This window comes from Bombina bombina, chromosome 4, assembly GCF_027579735.1.
Source record: "Bombina bombina isolate aBomBom1 chromosome 4, aBomBom1.pri, whole genome shotgun sequence".
Lineage (NCBI taxonomy): Eukaryota > Metazoa > Chordata > Amphibia > Anura > Bombinatoridae > Bombina > Bombina bombina.
The window spans coordinates 850,262,862-850,277,201 of record NC_069502.1 but is presented as its reverse complement, the minus strand read 5'-3'; positions in this window follow the sequence as shown (position 1 = coordinate 850,277,201).

The following is a 14,340-nucleotide window of genomic DNA, read 5'->3' as shown; positions in this document are numbered from 1 at the left end:
CCCCAAATAAAGATTTATCGTTTTAACGTTTTTACACTAAGTAATATGAGTATTAACATGAATATTACCCTTTTTTGCATGCATGATCCCAGTTGCTGTTAAATCACTGTATCAGGCTTACCTCAAATATACCAGGCACTGTCAGCATTATCTAGACCTTATCATCTCTCTAGAAAAAATATACTGAACATACCTCAAAGCAGGCAATCTGCAGACCGTCCCCCCAACTGAAGTTTTCTTTCCATACTCTTCAGTTATGTGTGATAACAGCAATGGACCTTAGTTACAAACCGCTAAGATCATCAAACCTCCAGGCAGAATTCTTCTTCCAATTTCTACCTGAGAGTAAAACAGTACAACGCCGGTACCGTTTAAAAATAACAAACTTTTGATTGACAGTAAAAACTACACTGTCACCACATCTCTCTTGATACTTCCTTTCTTGTCGAGAGCTGCAAGAGAATGACTGGGGGTGGCAGTTAGGGGAGGAGCTATATAGACAGCTCTGCTGTGGGTGTCCTCTTACAGCTTCTTGTTGGGAAGGAGAATATCCCACAAGTAATGGATGAATCAGTGGACTGGATACACCTTACAAGAGAAAAAACCCTAGCCTACACTAAACTGCCAATGGCCCTTAAAAGGGGATTGCCCCAAAGAAATCAGCTCTTTTACCTGTAAAAAAAATACAAAACAACCCCCCAACAGTAAAACCCACCACCCACACAACCAACCCCCCCAATAAAAAAACCTTTCCTAAAAGACCTAAGCTCCCCATTGCCCTGAAAAGGGCATTTGGATGGGCATTGCCCTTAAAAGGACATTTAGCTCTTTTACGTTTCCAAAGTCCCTAATCTAAAAATAAAAAACTAACACTAACCCCCGAAGATCCACTTACAGTTTTTGAAGACCGGACATCCATCCTCATCCAGTCAGGAGAAGTCTTCATCCAATCGGCAAGAAGTCCTCAACAAAGCTGGGAGAAGTCGTCATCCAAGCGGCAAGAAGTCGTCCTCCAGGCGGCAGAAGTCTTCATCCAGATGGCATCTTCTATCTTCATCCTTCCGACGCGGAGTGGCTCCATCTTCAAGACATCCGGCACGGAGCATCCTCTTCTTTCGCTGGTTCTTGAAGAATGAAGTTTCCTTTAAATGACGTCATCCAAGATGGCGTCCCTTGAATTCCGATTGGCTGATAGAATTCTATCAGCCAATCAGAATTAAAGGGTAAAAAATCCTATTGGCTGATGCAATCAGCCAATAGGATTGAACTTCAATCCTATTGGCTGATAAAATCATCCAATAGGATTGAGCTCACATTCTATTGTCGAATATGGTCCGAAGACCAACCTAATTCCGCTGCTGTTGTGTCCGCCCCTACCCTGAATAAATGTGGTGCAATGCGTGAGGAGTCGAGACCAGCCTGTTGTGCCACTCTCCCCAATATTTTTCTAAATTGAAACCACTTCAACGGCTCCACCTGCGCGTGAATCAGAAACTTGGGCAATCCTCCTGGTCGTACTCCCACATATGAGTATACCAACTGCAACAGACAGCAGGCCACCCCTGGTTGTCCTGGAAGGAAAAGCCAGACCCTGCATTCTTCTTGGTTGGTCTTAGACCTCAGGATGAACAAAAGAAACGAATCATCCATCCTAGAAAGCGTACAATCTGCAAAAGAAAGCCACTGCTGAAAGCCTGGACACTACTATATCCAGATGCCCCAGCCGCATCTGTGAAAAGGTGCAATGCCTGATTTGACACTGGATCGCCTCTCCACAAGCATATGCCATTAAAGTCCTGCAAGAACCTCTCCCATACCTGCAGGTCTGCCACCAGATTCCCCGTGACTCTGATGCATGATGTTGCTTTCTTACCACCCCTCAGCTGTCTCTCCAATATTTTCTGGAAAATCATACTCTATGGGATAACTTTCCTCGCAAAGTTTAGAAGACCCAAGAGGGATTGCAACTCCTTCAGCGAGGCAATTGTCCTGACGGTTGCCAACATTTTACCAACCTTTTCCTTAGGTAACCTGTATTCCATTGCTACAGAGTCTATCTCAATACCCAGGAACGTCAGGAACGTGCACAGACCTTCCGTCTTCTCCTCTGCTAAAGGGACCCTAAACATGTTCATCATAAACCTCATGACATACATCAAAGAGGCAAACTCCTTCGTACTAGGGGCTCCTACCAACAGGAAATCGTCCGAGTAATGGGCGATCCCACTTTCCCCGAGGCTGAAACTACTGCCCAGTGTAAGAAAGAGCTGAATGCCTCAAAGTAGGCACAAGATATGGAGCAACCCATGGGTAGACGACAACAGTCCACGTAATAGGCATCCTCAAACCAGCACCCCATCAAACTGAAGGAAGACCGGTGAATAGGGAGTAAGTGAAATGCAGACTCAATGTCCAATTTTACCATTAAAGCACCAGGCCCAACTCCCCGCACTATGCCCAACGCATCGTCAAATGACTGGTAGTGCACTGAACTCAATTCTGGAGGGATAGCATCGTTCACTGAGTGTCCTACAGGATAGTGTAGGTGCTGTATCAATCTAAACACCAGGGGTAACACCAAATCTGGAATAGGCAAGTCTGGAAAGGGGCCCTCATAGGGTGTCACTACAACTCTAGCGTATATATTTAAAATAAGTGTGACCAAATAGGGTGTTACTATACCTGTAGTTTATTATATATTTAAAATATTTTTTATATATTTAGGACAGCAGTCCATAAAAATACAGTATTGTTACACCTGTAAGTTAAATATTTATATAAAAGCAAACTTAGAAAATAGGGTGTTGCTACAGCTGTAGCCTAAAAAATAAATAGACTGCCCTCTGGGCAGGCTTATAACCTAGTTAAGATATAATGCATATCTGGCCTGTTAAGGGCCCTGAGCTGAGGACTGGGGTTGAGAAACACTGATTTAAATGCTATCCTTTTTCTGTAACGTTCACCAAGTTTATTAAATAAGTTTAATTAAATACACAGCACATTTAGCCATGTAATATATGAAATCAAAGGCCTTTAAATATTAAAATATGGTGAGTTCCATCGATATATAATTTGTGGTACCACTGAGATCTATATAATTGTTAGAACAGTTGTAGGATCAGGGGTGTAATGTGGTTATAGGTATAAGAGAACAGTTGCAGGTTCTGGGGTGTGATTTGGGTATGGGGATGACAGAGCAGTTGCAGGGTCAGAGATGTGATGTGGTTATAGGTGTAACAGAACAGTTGCAGGGTCAGGGGTGTGATGTGGTTACAAGAATGACAGAGCAGTTGCAGGGTCAGGGGTGTGATGTGGTTATAGGTATAACAGAGCAGTTGCAGGGTCAGAGGTAAAGTTGCCACTTGGCCATGTTTTCCTGGACACTTGCTGCAGGGTGTACAGGGGGCAACATGCACTGTGTACCTGGGCAGCACACAAATAGGGACCCTGGACAGCACTATTCATGTTCCTCCCTGCACACCCTGGGTTTAGGGATGAGAGAGCAGTTGCAGGGTCAGAAGTGTGATGTGGGTGCAAAGATGACAGAGCAGTTGCAGGGTCAGGGGTGTCATGTGAGTACAATGATGACAGAGCATTTGCAGGGTCAGGGGTCTGATGTGGGTACAAAGTAGGGTTGCTACCTCAGCCATGTTTTCCTGGACACTTATGAGTTATACATGCTGCGTGTACAGGGGGCAACATGTACTGTGTACCTGGACAGCACACAAATAGTGACCCTGGACAGCACAATTCATGTTCCTCCCTGCACACCCTGCAGCATGTGTAGCTCATAAGTGTCCAGAAAAACATGGCCGAGGTGGCAACCCTAGTCAGAGGTGTGATGTGGGTAAAAGATGACAGATTAGTGACAGGGTCAGAGGTGTGATGTTGGACCAAGGATGACAGAGCATTGTCAGGGTCAGGGGTGCAATGTGAGTATGGGGATCAGGGCCACCACTAAAAATTTTGGGGCCCCTGACTTAACCATTGATCAGCCCCCCCCCCCTTTGACATGTGCAATTTTTGACCAAGTGACTAAAACGTATATGCACTTTATTCTTAACTGTAGTCAAACTTGTAAAAGTTGTAAAGGTAGTAACAGAAACACACAGACACACTCATACACTGAAACACACACTCACACATAAGGATTCACATATAGACACTCTAGCAGACACACAAAGAAACACACAAACACACTCAGACACCCACACAGACACTCAGCACTTGTTTACATTGACCTGACAAGTATTGAGGTAGACTACAGTTTTGTCAAAAAAGGAGATTTGCAAAACAAAATATGGAGTTCTGATTATCTTTTTGTCAAGGAAGATGCCAACTAAATGATGACAACAGCATGCAGTGGCTGAAAGGAAGGGCCCTGAACTGCCTAAACAATAATTTAAAGTTTAAATGATGGATTGGTGACTTCCGGAAAGGTCTCATTAGTCTCAAAGTCTGTAGAAAGATGTGAATAATCAGTAGTAAGGTCAAAATGTCCTAAAAAGGAACAGACAATGGACACACACACACACAAACTCAAAGTTACACATACACCCAAGGAAACACCGACAGAGACAGCCTCAGAAAACACACAAAGACATACACACACACACAGAGAGACACCCACAGAAAACACACAGACATACACACACAGAGTGACAACCACATAAAACACACAAAGACATACATACACACACACCCTCACTGAGACATCCACAGAAAACACACAGAGACACCCACAGAAAATGCACAGACATACACACACCCTCACAGAGACACCCACAGACATACACACCCACTCTCACAGAGACACCCATAGAAAAAGCACTGACATATGCACACACCCTCACATACATCCACAGAAAATGCACAAAGACATACACACACACCCTCACAGAGAGACCCACAGAAAAAAAATACATACACACTCAGAGACACAAACAAAAGCAAAAAATACATAAACACAGAAACACTCACAGGAGGGAACATTTCTGCTCATTGCATCCCCTAAATCAACAGTGTGTGACATGCATGAAAAACAAATTGCAGAAATGAAGAGATCACTTTTTAAAGAATCATATTTGTAAATGTGCAAACAAAAATAATTCTGTGAATTCAAAATTGTACATTAATGATCTGGGTAGATGGCTAGATGAAGAAAAGTACTTTTGAAAGGTTGACATATGTTTGTTTTTTTCCCATTTTCCCCAACCTAGAGCCCCACTTCAAATGTTCCCATCTGTCAGCTGTACTTATGGATTTTGAAAATGCTGTAATCTATATAGTCTTGGTGGAACCATAAGCTGTTGTACTCATACCATTAGATCTGGTTAAATGCAGGATTTAGGCTTGTTTGTATGTATTTCAAAATTAAGTCAGCTGTAGTGTAAACTGAACAGTGTTAAGTTAACCTGTCTCATTTCAAACACTGAGCAATCTTAGTCTGAAAGTATAACATTTTATGCAGATGTAAAAATCTTAGATAAAATGCCTCCTTGCATCTGGAAAGTCCTTGCATAAAGGGGCAGTAAACTGGAATGTAATGAACATATATATTTTAATTTAAAAAAAACCCTCATATCTGCCAAAAGGGCACCTACCATTTTGTATATTCAGGAGGAAAATGTGATTTTATGGACCCCTGGCCCCACCATACAACTACTACCACACTGAAGTTACAATCGGAAATTGCACAAAGAAATGAAAAACATTTACTAAGTAAGTCCTACCTCCTCTGCAAATGAAAGTGATCTGCCGTCTGACTCAGGCACACACTGTACAAACTCAAGTGCCCAGTCAGTCCCGCACTGTGCATAGTGGTTTAGTGCACATTCAGAAATTCTCTCAAATGCTAATGCTTTAACATTTCCCACGCTCAATAGCACTCTGCTTTAGTACCCTCTGGTGGCTGCTAAAATAAAATAAAAAAAAAGTTGTTCTTGCCTTATGGGGCCCCCTGGCCCATTGGGCCCCTGACAGGAGTCACCCCTGTCACCCCCTGATGGCGACCCTGCTGTTGTATGTTAACTAGCCACCATGCAGTGAGCGGACGGAGAAGGAACTGTAAGGCAATAAAACCAGCAGTAAAAAAAGAGGATTTCTTAAAAGTAATAAATTACTGCTTAAAACCCTACCCCCGCTGCTGACTTCTGTGATACGTTCATCACGGGGGCTTTTCTGATCTCAGGCTATCTCCAGCTTTACCGGGAGAAGTGTAGATGACGCTGTGATCATTCCCTGCATAATCATCCTCTCATCATGTAAAGGAATGTAGTTAGTATCCGTTCTTAGTCAGGTGCGCTAATTTTATAGCGCATACCGGCTAATTAAAAATTCAGAGGGTGATATATTAGGCACGCAACCTGGGCTTATAAAAAAAGGTTTTTTTATTATAGAGCTGGTTGGGAGTTTTTAATGTGTTCTTATTTTCTCCTGCGCTGCGCCTCGCCACTAAAAATGGCCCTGCCTGTGCCTGGCAAGACTGGCTCACAGTCTCACTAAACTTTTGGGGGTAAGTCCCACTCCCAAATAATACCACTCTCAACGCACCGTGCTTTCAGCTTGACCCACAGACACAGTAAACCACACATGTTACTATGAGACTGTCCGTGTCAAAGTAACATGTGTGCTTAAGAAGTGGACAGAGAGCTGCTGGCGGCCTATCTAGTGTTCCTTCTCAGTGTGTGCGCGGTAATGGTGGGCGGGGCTAAGGGAACTGGCAGCCCATCAGCAGCACTGTACAACATGTCACACTCACAATGAATACAATTTTTTGGCAAACTAGGAGCCACAGACTGTACTGTTTGTGCGGCAATGGTGGGCGGAGCAAAGGTAACTGGCGGCTCATCGAGCATTTGCCCGGTATGCCCTATGGTCAGTCCGGGCCTGGGGTTAGAGGTGTGATGTGGGTACAGGGATGACAGAGCAGTTGCAGGGTCAAGGGTGTAATATGGGTGCAAGAATGACAGAGCAGTTGCAGGGTTAGAGGTGTTATATGGTTATAGGTATGACAGAGCAGTTGCAGGGTCAGGGTCAGGGTATGAGGTGGGTACTGGTATGAGAGAGTAGTTGTAAGTCAGGGGTTTTATGTGGGTATGAGGATTGTACCAGATAGGACAGATAAGTTGCAGGGTCAGAGTATGATGTGTGTATTGGGATGATATAAGTATGTACTGCAGAGCTGCAGATGCTTAAAGGAACATGAAACAGTAAATACAAATATAATATAATAATGTAGATAAAACAAATATTAATCTGTGAATAATATATAGATATATCATTTACAAATCTTCAGTGCCCCCTGGTGGATGTGCAGAGATAACACCAGGAGAACAGCCTCCTGCTGATGTGTGCACTGAATGAAGTGGGTTTGGTGTCATGAAGAGATCATTCCTTCCTATACTTAAACCACTGGTTTTCAAACCTGTCCTCAGGACTCCCCAACAGGCCAGGTTTTCAGGATTACCTAACCATGTTTACTAATCAGCTGATAACTTCACCTGTGCTCTAGTTCAGATATCCACAAAATGTGGTCTGTTAGGGAGGCCTGAGGACAGGTTTGAAAACCAATTACTTAAACTGACCTTTCCCCTGACCCTTCCTCAGTCAGATGTGTGCAGAAGAAAGTAGCTATCAGAATGATATAAGAAGATATCAACTGCCTTGAACACTTAGAGAATTGCATACCACATCTTAACAAAATACAAAATATTCCAAAGGTTATTAATTATTTATTAATAAGGATATTTTTGAATTATTAAAAACTGTGAATCTGTCTTCAGTAACTCAGCAACTCTTTTTCTGCAGTGCCCCACCTGTGGGGCATGCAGAAATAGCGTGATCTCGCAATTTTGAGCGAGATTGCGGCAGAGAGAAGTCCGTCCTTAAGGGGTTAAAGGGGCAGTAAACTGAAACAATGTTATATAATTCTGCACATAGTGCAGAATTATATAACATTAATTTAGTGCCAACTTTATACTTCAAAGTACTTGAAAGATTTTTAATGCCAAAGTAGAAATTTGTAGAACGCCGCTCCTGGCTCTACTGAGCGGGTCTGGTCTTTTCAGAAGCGCATCGCAGTACGCTGTCTAGTCACAGCCGGTCCGAACGCATCATTAAACTCAAGCGAGCTACAGTGAGTTTATTAGCGTGATCGGGCCAGCTGTGACTAGACAGCGTGCCGCGATGCGCTTCTGAAAAGACCAGACCCGCTCAGTAGAGCCAGGAGCGGCGTTCTACAAATTTCTACTTAAGCATTACAAATCTTTCAAATACTTTGAAGTATAAAGTTGGCACTAAATTAATGTTATATAGTTCTGCACTATGTGCAGAATTATATAACATTATTGTTTAGGTTTACTGCCCCTTTAAGATACAAAATATTCCAAAGGTTATTAATTATTTATTAATAAGTATATTTATTAATTATTAAAAACTGTGAATCTGTCTTCAGAAATAACAAGCCTCTTCTTCAGAGCAAAAATGTTACAGAATAAACAAACTTGAGAAATAGACCTTTAATGGACATAAACCTCAAATGTTTCTGTTATGATTCAGATGGAACACACAATTTTATACAACTTCTATTATCAAATTCATTCTCTTGGTATCCTTTATTGAAGGAGCAGCAATGCACTACTGGGAGCTAGCTGAACTCATTGGGCATGCAGCCACCAATCAGCAGCTAGCTCCCAGTAGTGCATTGCTGCTCCTGAGCCTACCTAGGAATGTTTTCAACAAAGGATACCAAGAGAACATAGCAAATTAGATAACAGTAGTACATAGGAAAGTTGTTCCTAGCGATTTACACTAGAAACATTACCGCAATCTCAGAGCCGTGGTTAACTTAACAAAACACATAAAAAATACATTACAAAGTACAGTTACACTCATAATAACATCTAACCAAATTTATTCAAAAACATATTGCACAAAAAAAGTTAAAAGTGCACAAAGATATGAGATCTCCATGAAAAAAATAAATAAAATGGTAGTCAAAAGACTTTAACATAGACATATAGTACATAAAGATGTATGTGTGTGTGTGTGTATATATATATATATATAATAGTAACAAAAGCTTGCACTCACTGGACATTTTTCAAACACCAAAATATTCTTTAATGTGACGTTTCAGAGACAAAGTATCCCCTTCCTCAGACGTGACATTAAAGAATATTTCGGTGTTTGAAAAAAGTCCAGTGAGTGCAAGCTTTTGTTACTATTATCTATTACCTACTAGCACCCTGGCGGATGAAATTTGAAGTGAGAGTGCTCATCCTGGAATTACATATATATATATATATATATATATATATATATATATATATATATATATATATATATATATATATATATATATATATATATATATATATATATATATACACACACACACACACAGTATATATATGTGTATATATGTATTTACAGACATACAGTATCTCCCTAACATTTTTGTAAATATTTTATTATATCTTTTCATGTGACAACACTGAAGAAATGACACTTTGCTACAATGTAAAATAGTGAGTGTACAGCCTGTATAACAGTGTAAATTTGCTGTCCCCTCAAAATAACTCAACACACAGCCATTAATGTCTAAACCTTTGGCAACAAAAGTGAGTAAGTGAGTAAGTACTGACACAGAGACAATAATGGAAACATTTAGAGTCTACTATCAGAAGCTTTACAATACAGAGAGAATAAACTATAATAAGAACAAAAATTTATGGGAGAAAATTAAATTACCTAAGATAACGGAAGAACAACAAGACATGATAAACGCAAGAATAGAGAAAGAGGAAATACTAAGTGCCATTAAAAACTTACTAATAGCGAAAGCAGCGGGGCCAGATGGCCTCCCCATAGATTTTTACAAAACAATAATAGAAAAAGTAATAGATCCATTACACAACATATACACAAACATGTATAATGAGGAAGGCTCAATATCACAAATATTTAAGGCTACAAATATAGTGGTCATACCAAAAGAGGGAAAAGATTTAACATTACCTCAATCCTATAGACCTCTATCCCTAATAAATACTGACTATAAGATTCTCATGAAAATACTAGCTAAAAGAATGAATAATATTATAACAGACATCATAGGAAGAGAACAAGTGTGCTTTATAAATGGAAGATCATCCACAACACATGTGAGGACTATATTACAAATATTAGAAAAATATAGATTAAACAAAGAAATGAGATTAGAGAGGAAACTGCCGGAGGCCTTCCTGCTGTCGATAGACGCAGAGAAGGCCTTCGACAGAGTTGAATGGGAACATATTGTAACTACACTCAAGGCGTTTAATTTTAAGGGCCCATTTCTGGAATTTATTATGAAATTATATACAAAAGCAGAAACACAGATAATAATAAACGGGGAAACATCCGAATCTATAACATTATTTCGCGGTACCCGACAAGGCTGCCCTCTATCACCACTATTGTTCGATCTATCACTGGAACCATTAATACACCTATTGAAACAAATACCGTTTGGTATCAAGATGGAAGATCTTGAGATAAAAGCAGCTTTATATGCAGACGATCTGATGCTGTTCGTTGCAAACCCACAAAAGCATATAAACCAGATTATTTTGAAAATAGAACAATATGGAGAGATATCAGGGTATAGAATTAATATCGCAAAATCCAAAATTTATTGGATACACAAAGGAAAAGACAATACGAAATATCCATTTGAAGTGGAAGATGATTATATAACATACTTGGGCATTAAACTGAACAACGATCCAGTTAAGACATATAAAATAAATTACCACCCACTTATCGTGCAAATTAAAAGAGATCTAAAGATATGGAGTAAATTATATTTAAACTTGACAGGGAGAATACAACTAATTAAGATGATGATATTGCCAAGGCTACTATACCCAATGCAAATGCTACCTTTTCTATTAAAGAAGGTAGACTTAATAAGTATAAATAAAATAATCAAAAACTTCATCTGGAAAGATAAGAAAGCGAGGATAAGCTTAAAGAAGCTGCAGGCTACCCAAGAATGTGGAGGTGCAGGATTACCTAATATTCAGTATTATAACTGGGCAATTCTATCAAAATATGCAATAGAATGGATAACGGAAAAAGGCCAGACAGTATGGCTAGAATTAGAACAGAAACTAGCCAATCCAATGAAGCTAACATTCCTGCTGTTTGCATCGACAAGGGAATTAACGAAAGAACAAAAGAATAATGCTATGATAAAAGATACCCTAAGGGCATGGAAAAAAGTTAATAAACAATTAGAAACAACAAAAGAGATTATAATGTATATGCCAATACAGGGCAATCCCAGATTTGAACCTGGAAACTACTTTCCCTTTAAAAAAAAAGACGGAAGCCCAATAATTAGACAAATTAAAGATGTAATGAACATGACAAAAGGAAACATTAAAACAATGCTAGAACTATCCGATGAAACGGATGCCTTTAAGGGACAGATTTTACCATATCTACAAATAAAACATCTTATTCAGACAGAACTGGAAAATTTAAGGGAAAATACAGTAGAAAAGATAATGGAGAGCGTTATTGAAAGAAGTAAAAAGTCAAAATACAAACTATCATTTATATACAAACAACTAATAAAAAAAGAATCAGACCCATGCTTAAGAGACATAATAAATAAGTGGGATAGGGCCACTTATACAGACATAGGGAAAGAAAGAATACTAAACAGCATAAAGATAGTAAAGAAATCAACATTGGATATGGGGTTAAGGGAATCAAATTTAAGATTACTACACCATGACTATATTACCCCTACAAGGAGAGCAAAATGGGATAATGGGACTAACCCAGTCTGCATAAAATGTAATAAAAGTACACCGGATATATTACACTATATCTGGCTATGCCCAAAAATTAGACAATTTTGGTACCAGGTAGCAACACTAATATCGCAAATAGTTAAAAATAAAATAATATTAGAACTAGAGAACATCCTGATTTTTACTATACCTAAAAAAATTAAAAAAGAGGAAAGGAGATTAACAACGATGATTATACTATTGTCAAGAAAGCTGATATTTAAATTTTGGATTGAAAAAAGAAAAAAACCTACGATTAGATATCTAAAAGAAATAATAATACAACAGATTAACATAGAAAGAGCAGACACCTTGGCTGACGTAGACAATAGAATCGGAATATTCTTTGAAAAATGGTCTCTATATGTAAAAAGTCAATCTATAGAATTCCAAAGGAAAATTTTAAAACCTTTTGAAAATACGGAATATTTTTTGGAAGCCCAAATTAGAGGAGAATGGAGCTTAATAACACACTGAGTGGAGGGGGGGGGGGGAGATGAAGGAACCTGTTTTTACATTCCTTTTTTTTTTTTTTCTTTCTTTCTCTTTCTCCACCCACCTATGTGCTCACATCCCCATACAGAAACCAATGTAACAACTGATGGCCAAAGAAAGACTGCTTAGCAGAACTTAAAGGATGTATTTAAGAACTTATAAAATATAAACTGATCTGTTAAAGGAAGGAATCTTTAGAAACTATAACTTAAATGAAAACATAAACAAAAAATGAGGATGTTTCTAGAATGCATTATGGATACTAGTTAGAAAACTGTAACTTATTATTTTTTCTCTTTTATTCGCTCATCCCAATGTTGTAATGTTTTCCTTTCTTTTCTTTTAATTGTTACTAATAAATAATATAGAAGAAAAAAAAAAAAAAAAAAAGAATATTTCGGTGTTTGAAAAAAGTCCAGTGAGTGCAAGCTTTTGTTACTATTATCTATTACCTACTAGCACCCTGGCGGATGAAATTTGAAGTGAGAGTGCTCATCCTGGAATTATATATATATATATATATATATATATATATATATATATATATATATATATATATATATATATATATATATATACACACACACACACACACAGTATATATATGTGTATATATGTATTTACAGACATACAGTATCTCCCTAACATTTTTGTAAATATTTTATTATATCTTTTCATGTGACAACACTGAAGAAATGACACTTTGCTACAATGTAAAATAGTGAGTGTACAGCCTGTATAACAGTGTAAATTTGCTGTCCCCTCAAAATAACTCAACACACAGCCATTAATGTCTAAACCTTTGGCAACAAAAGTGAGTAAACCCCTAAGTGAAAATGTCCAAATTTGGCCCAAAATGTCAATATTTTGTGTGGCCACCATTATTTTTTTGCACTGCCTTAACCCTCTTGGGCATGGAGTTCACAAGAGCTTCTCAGGTTGCCACTTCTCCATGACGACATCACAGAGCTGGTGGATGTTAGAAACCTTGAGCTCCCCCACCTTCCATTTGAGGATGCTCCACACATGCTCAATAGGGTTTAGGTCTGAAGACATGCTTGGCAAGTCCATTACCTTTACCCTCAGCTTCTTTAGCTGTCGTTTATCATGTTGGAATTCTGCCCTACGGCCCAGTCTCCAAAGGTAGGGGATCATTCTCTGCTTCAGTATGTCACAGTACATGTTGGCATCCATGGTTCCCTCAATGAACTGTAGCTCCCCAGTGCCGGCAGCCCTCATGCAGGCCCAGACCATGACACTCCCACCACCATGCTTGACTGTAGGCAAGACACACTTGTCTTTGTACTCCTCACCTGGTTGCCGCCACACATGCTTGACACCATCTGAACCAAATAAGTTTATATTGGTTTCATCGGACCACAGGAAATGGTTCCAGTAATCCATGTCCTTAGTCTACTTGTCTTCAGCAAACTGCTTGCAGGCTTTCTTGTGCATCATCTTTAGAAGAGGCTTCCTTCTGGGACGACAGCCATGCAGACCAATTTGATGCAGTGTGCAGCGTATGGTCTGAGCACTGACAGGTTGACCCCCCACCCCTTCAACCTCTGCAGCAATGCTGGCAGCACTCATATGTCTATTTCCCAAAGACAACCTCTGGATAGGACACTGGGCAGGTGCACTCAACTTCTTTGGTCAACCATGGCGAAGCTTGTTCTAAGTGGAACCTGTCGTGTAAAACCGCTGTATGGTCTTGCCCACCGTGCTGCAGCTCAGTTTCAGGGTCTTGGCAATCTTCTTATAGCCTAGCCCATCTTTATCTAGAGCAAACATTATTTTTTTCAGATCTTCAGTTATTTGCCATGAGGTGGCATGTTGAACTTCCAATGACCAGTATGAGAGTGTGAGAGCGATAACACCAAATTTAACACACCTGCTCCCCATTCACACTTGAGACCTTGTAACACTAACGAGTCACATGACACCAGGGAGAGAAAATGGCTAAATGGGCCCAATTTGAACATTTTCACTTAGGGGTGTA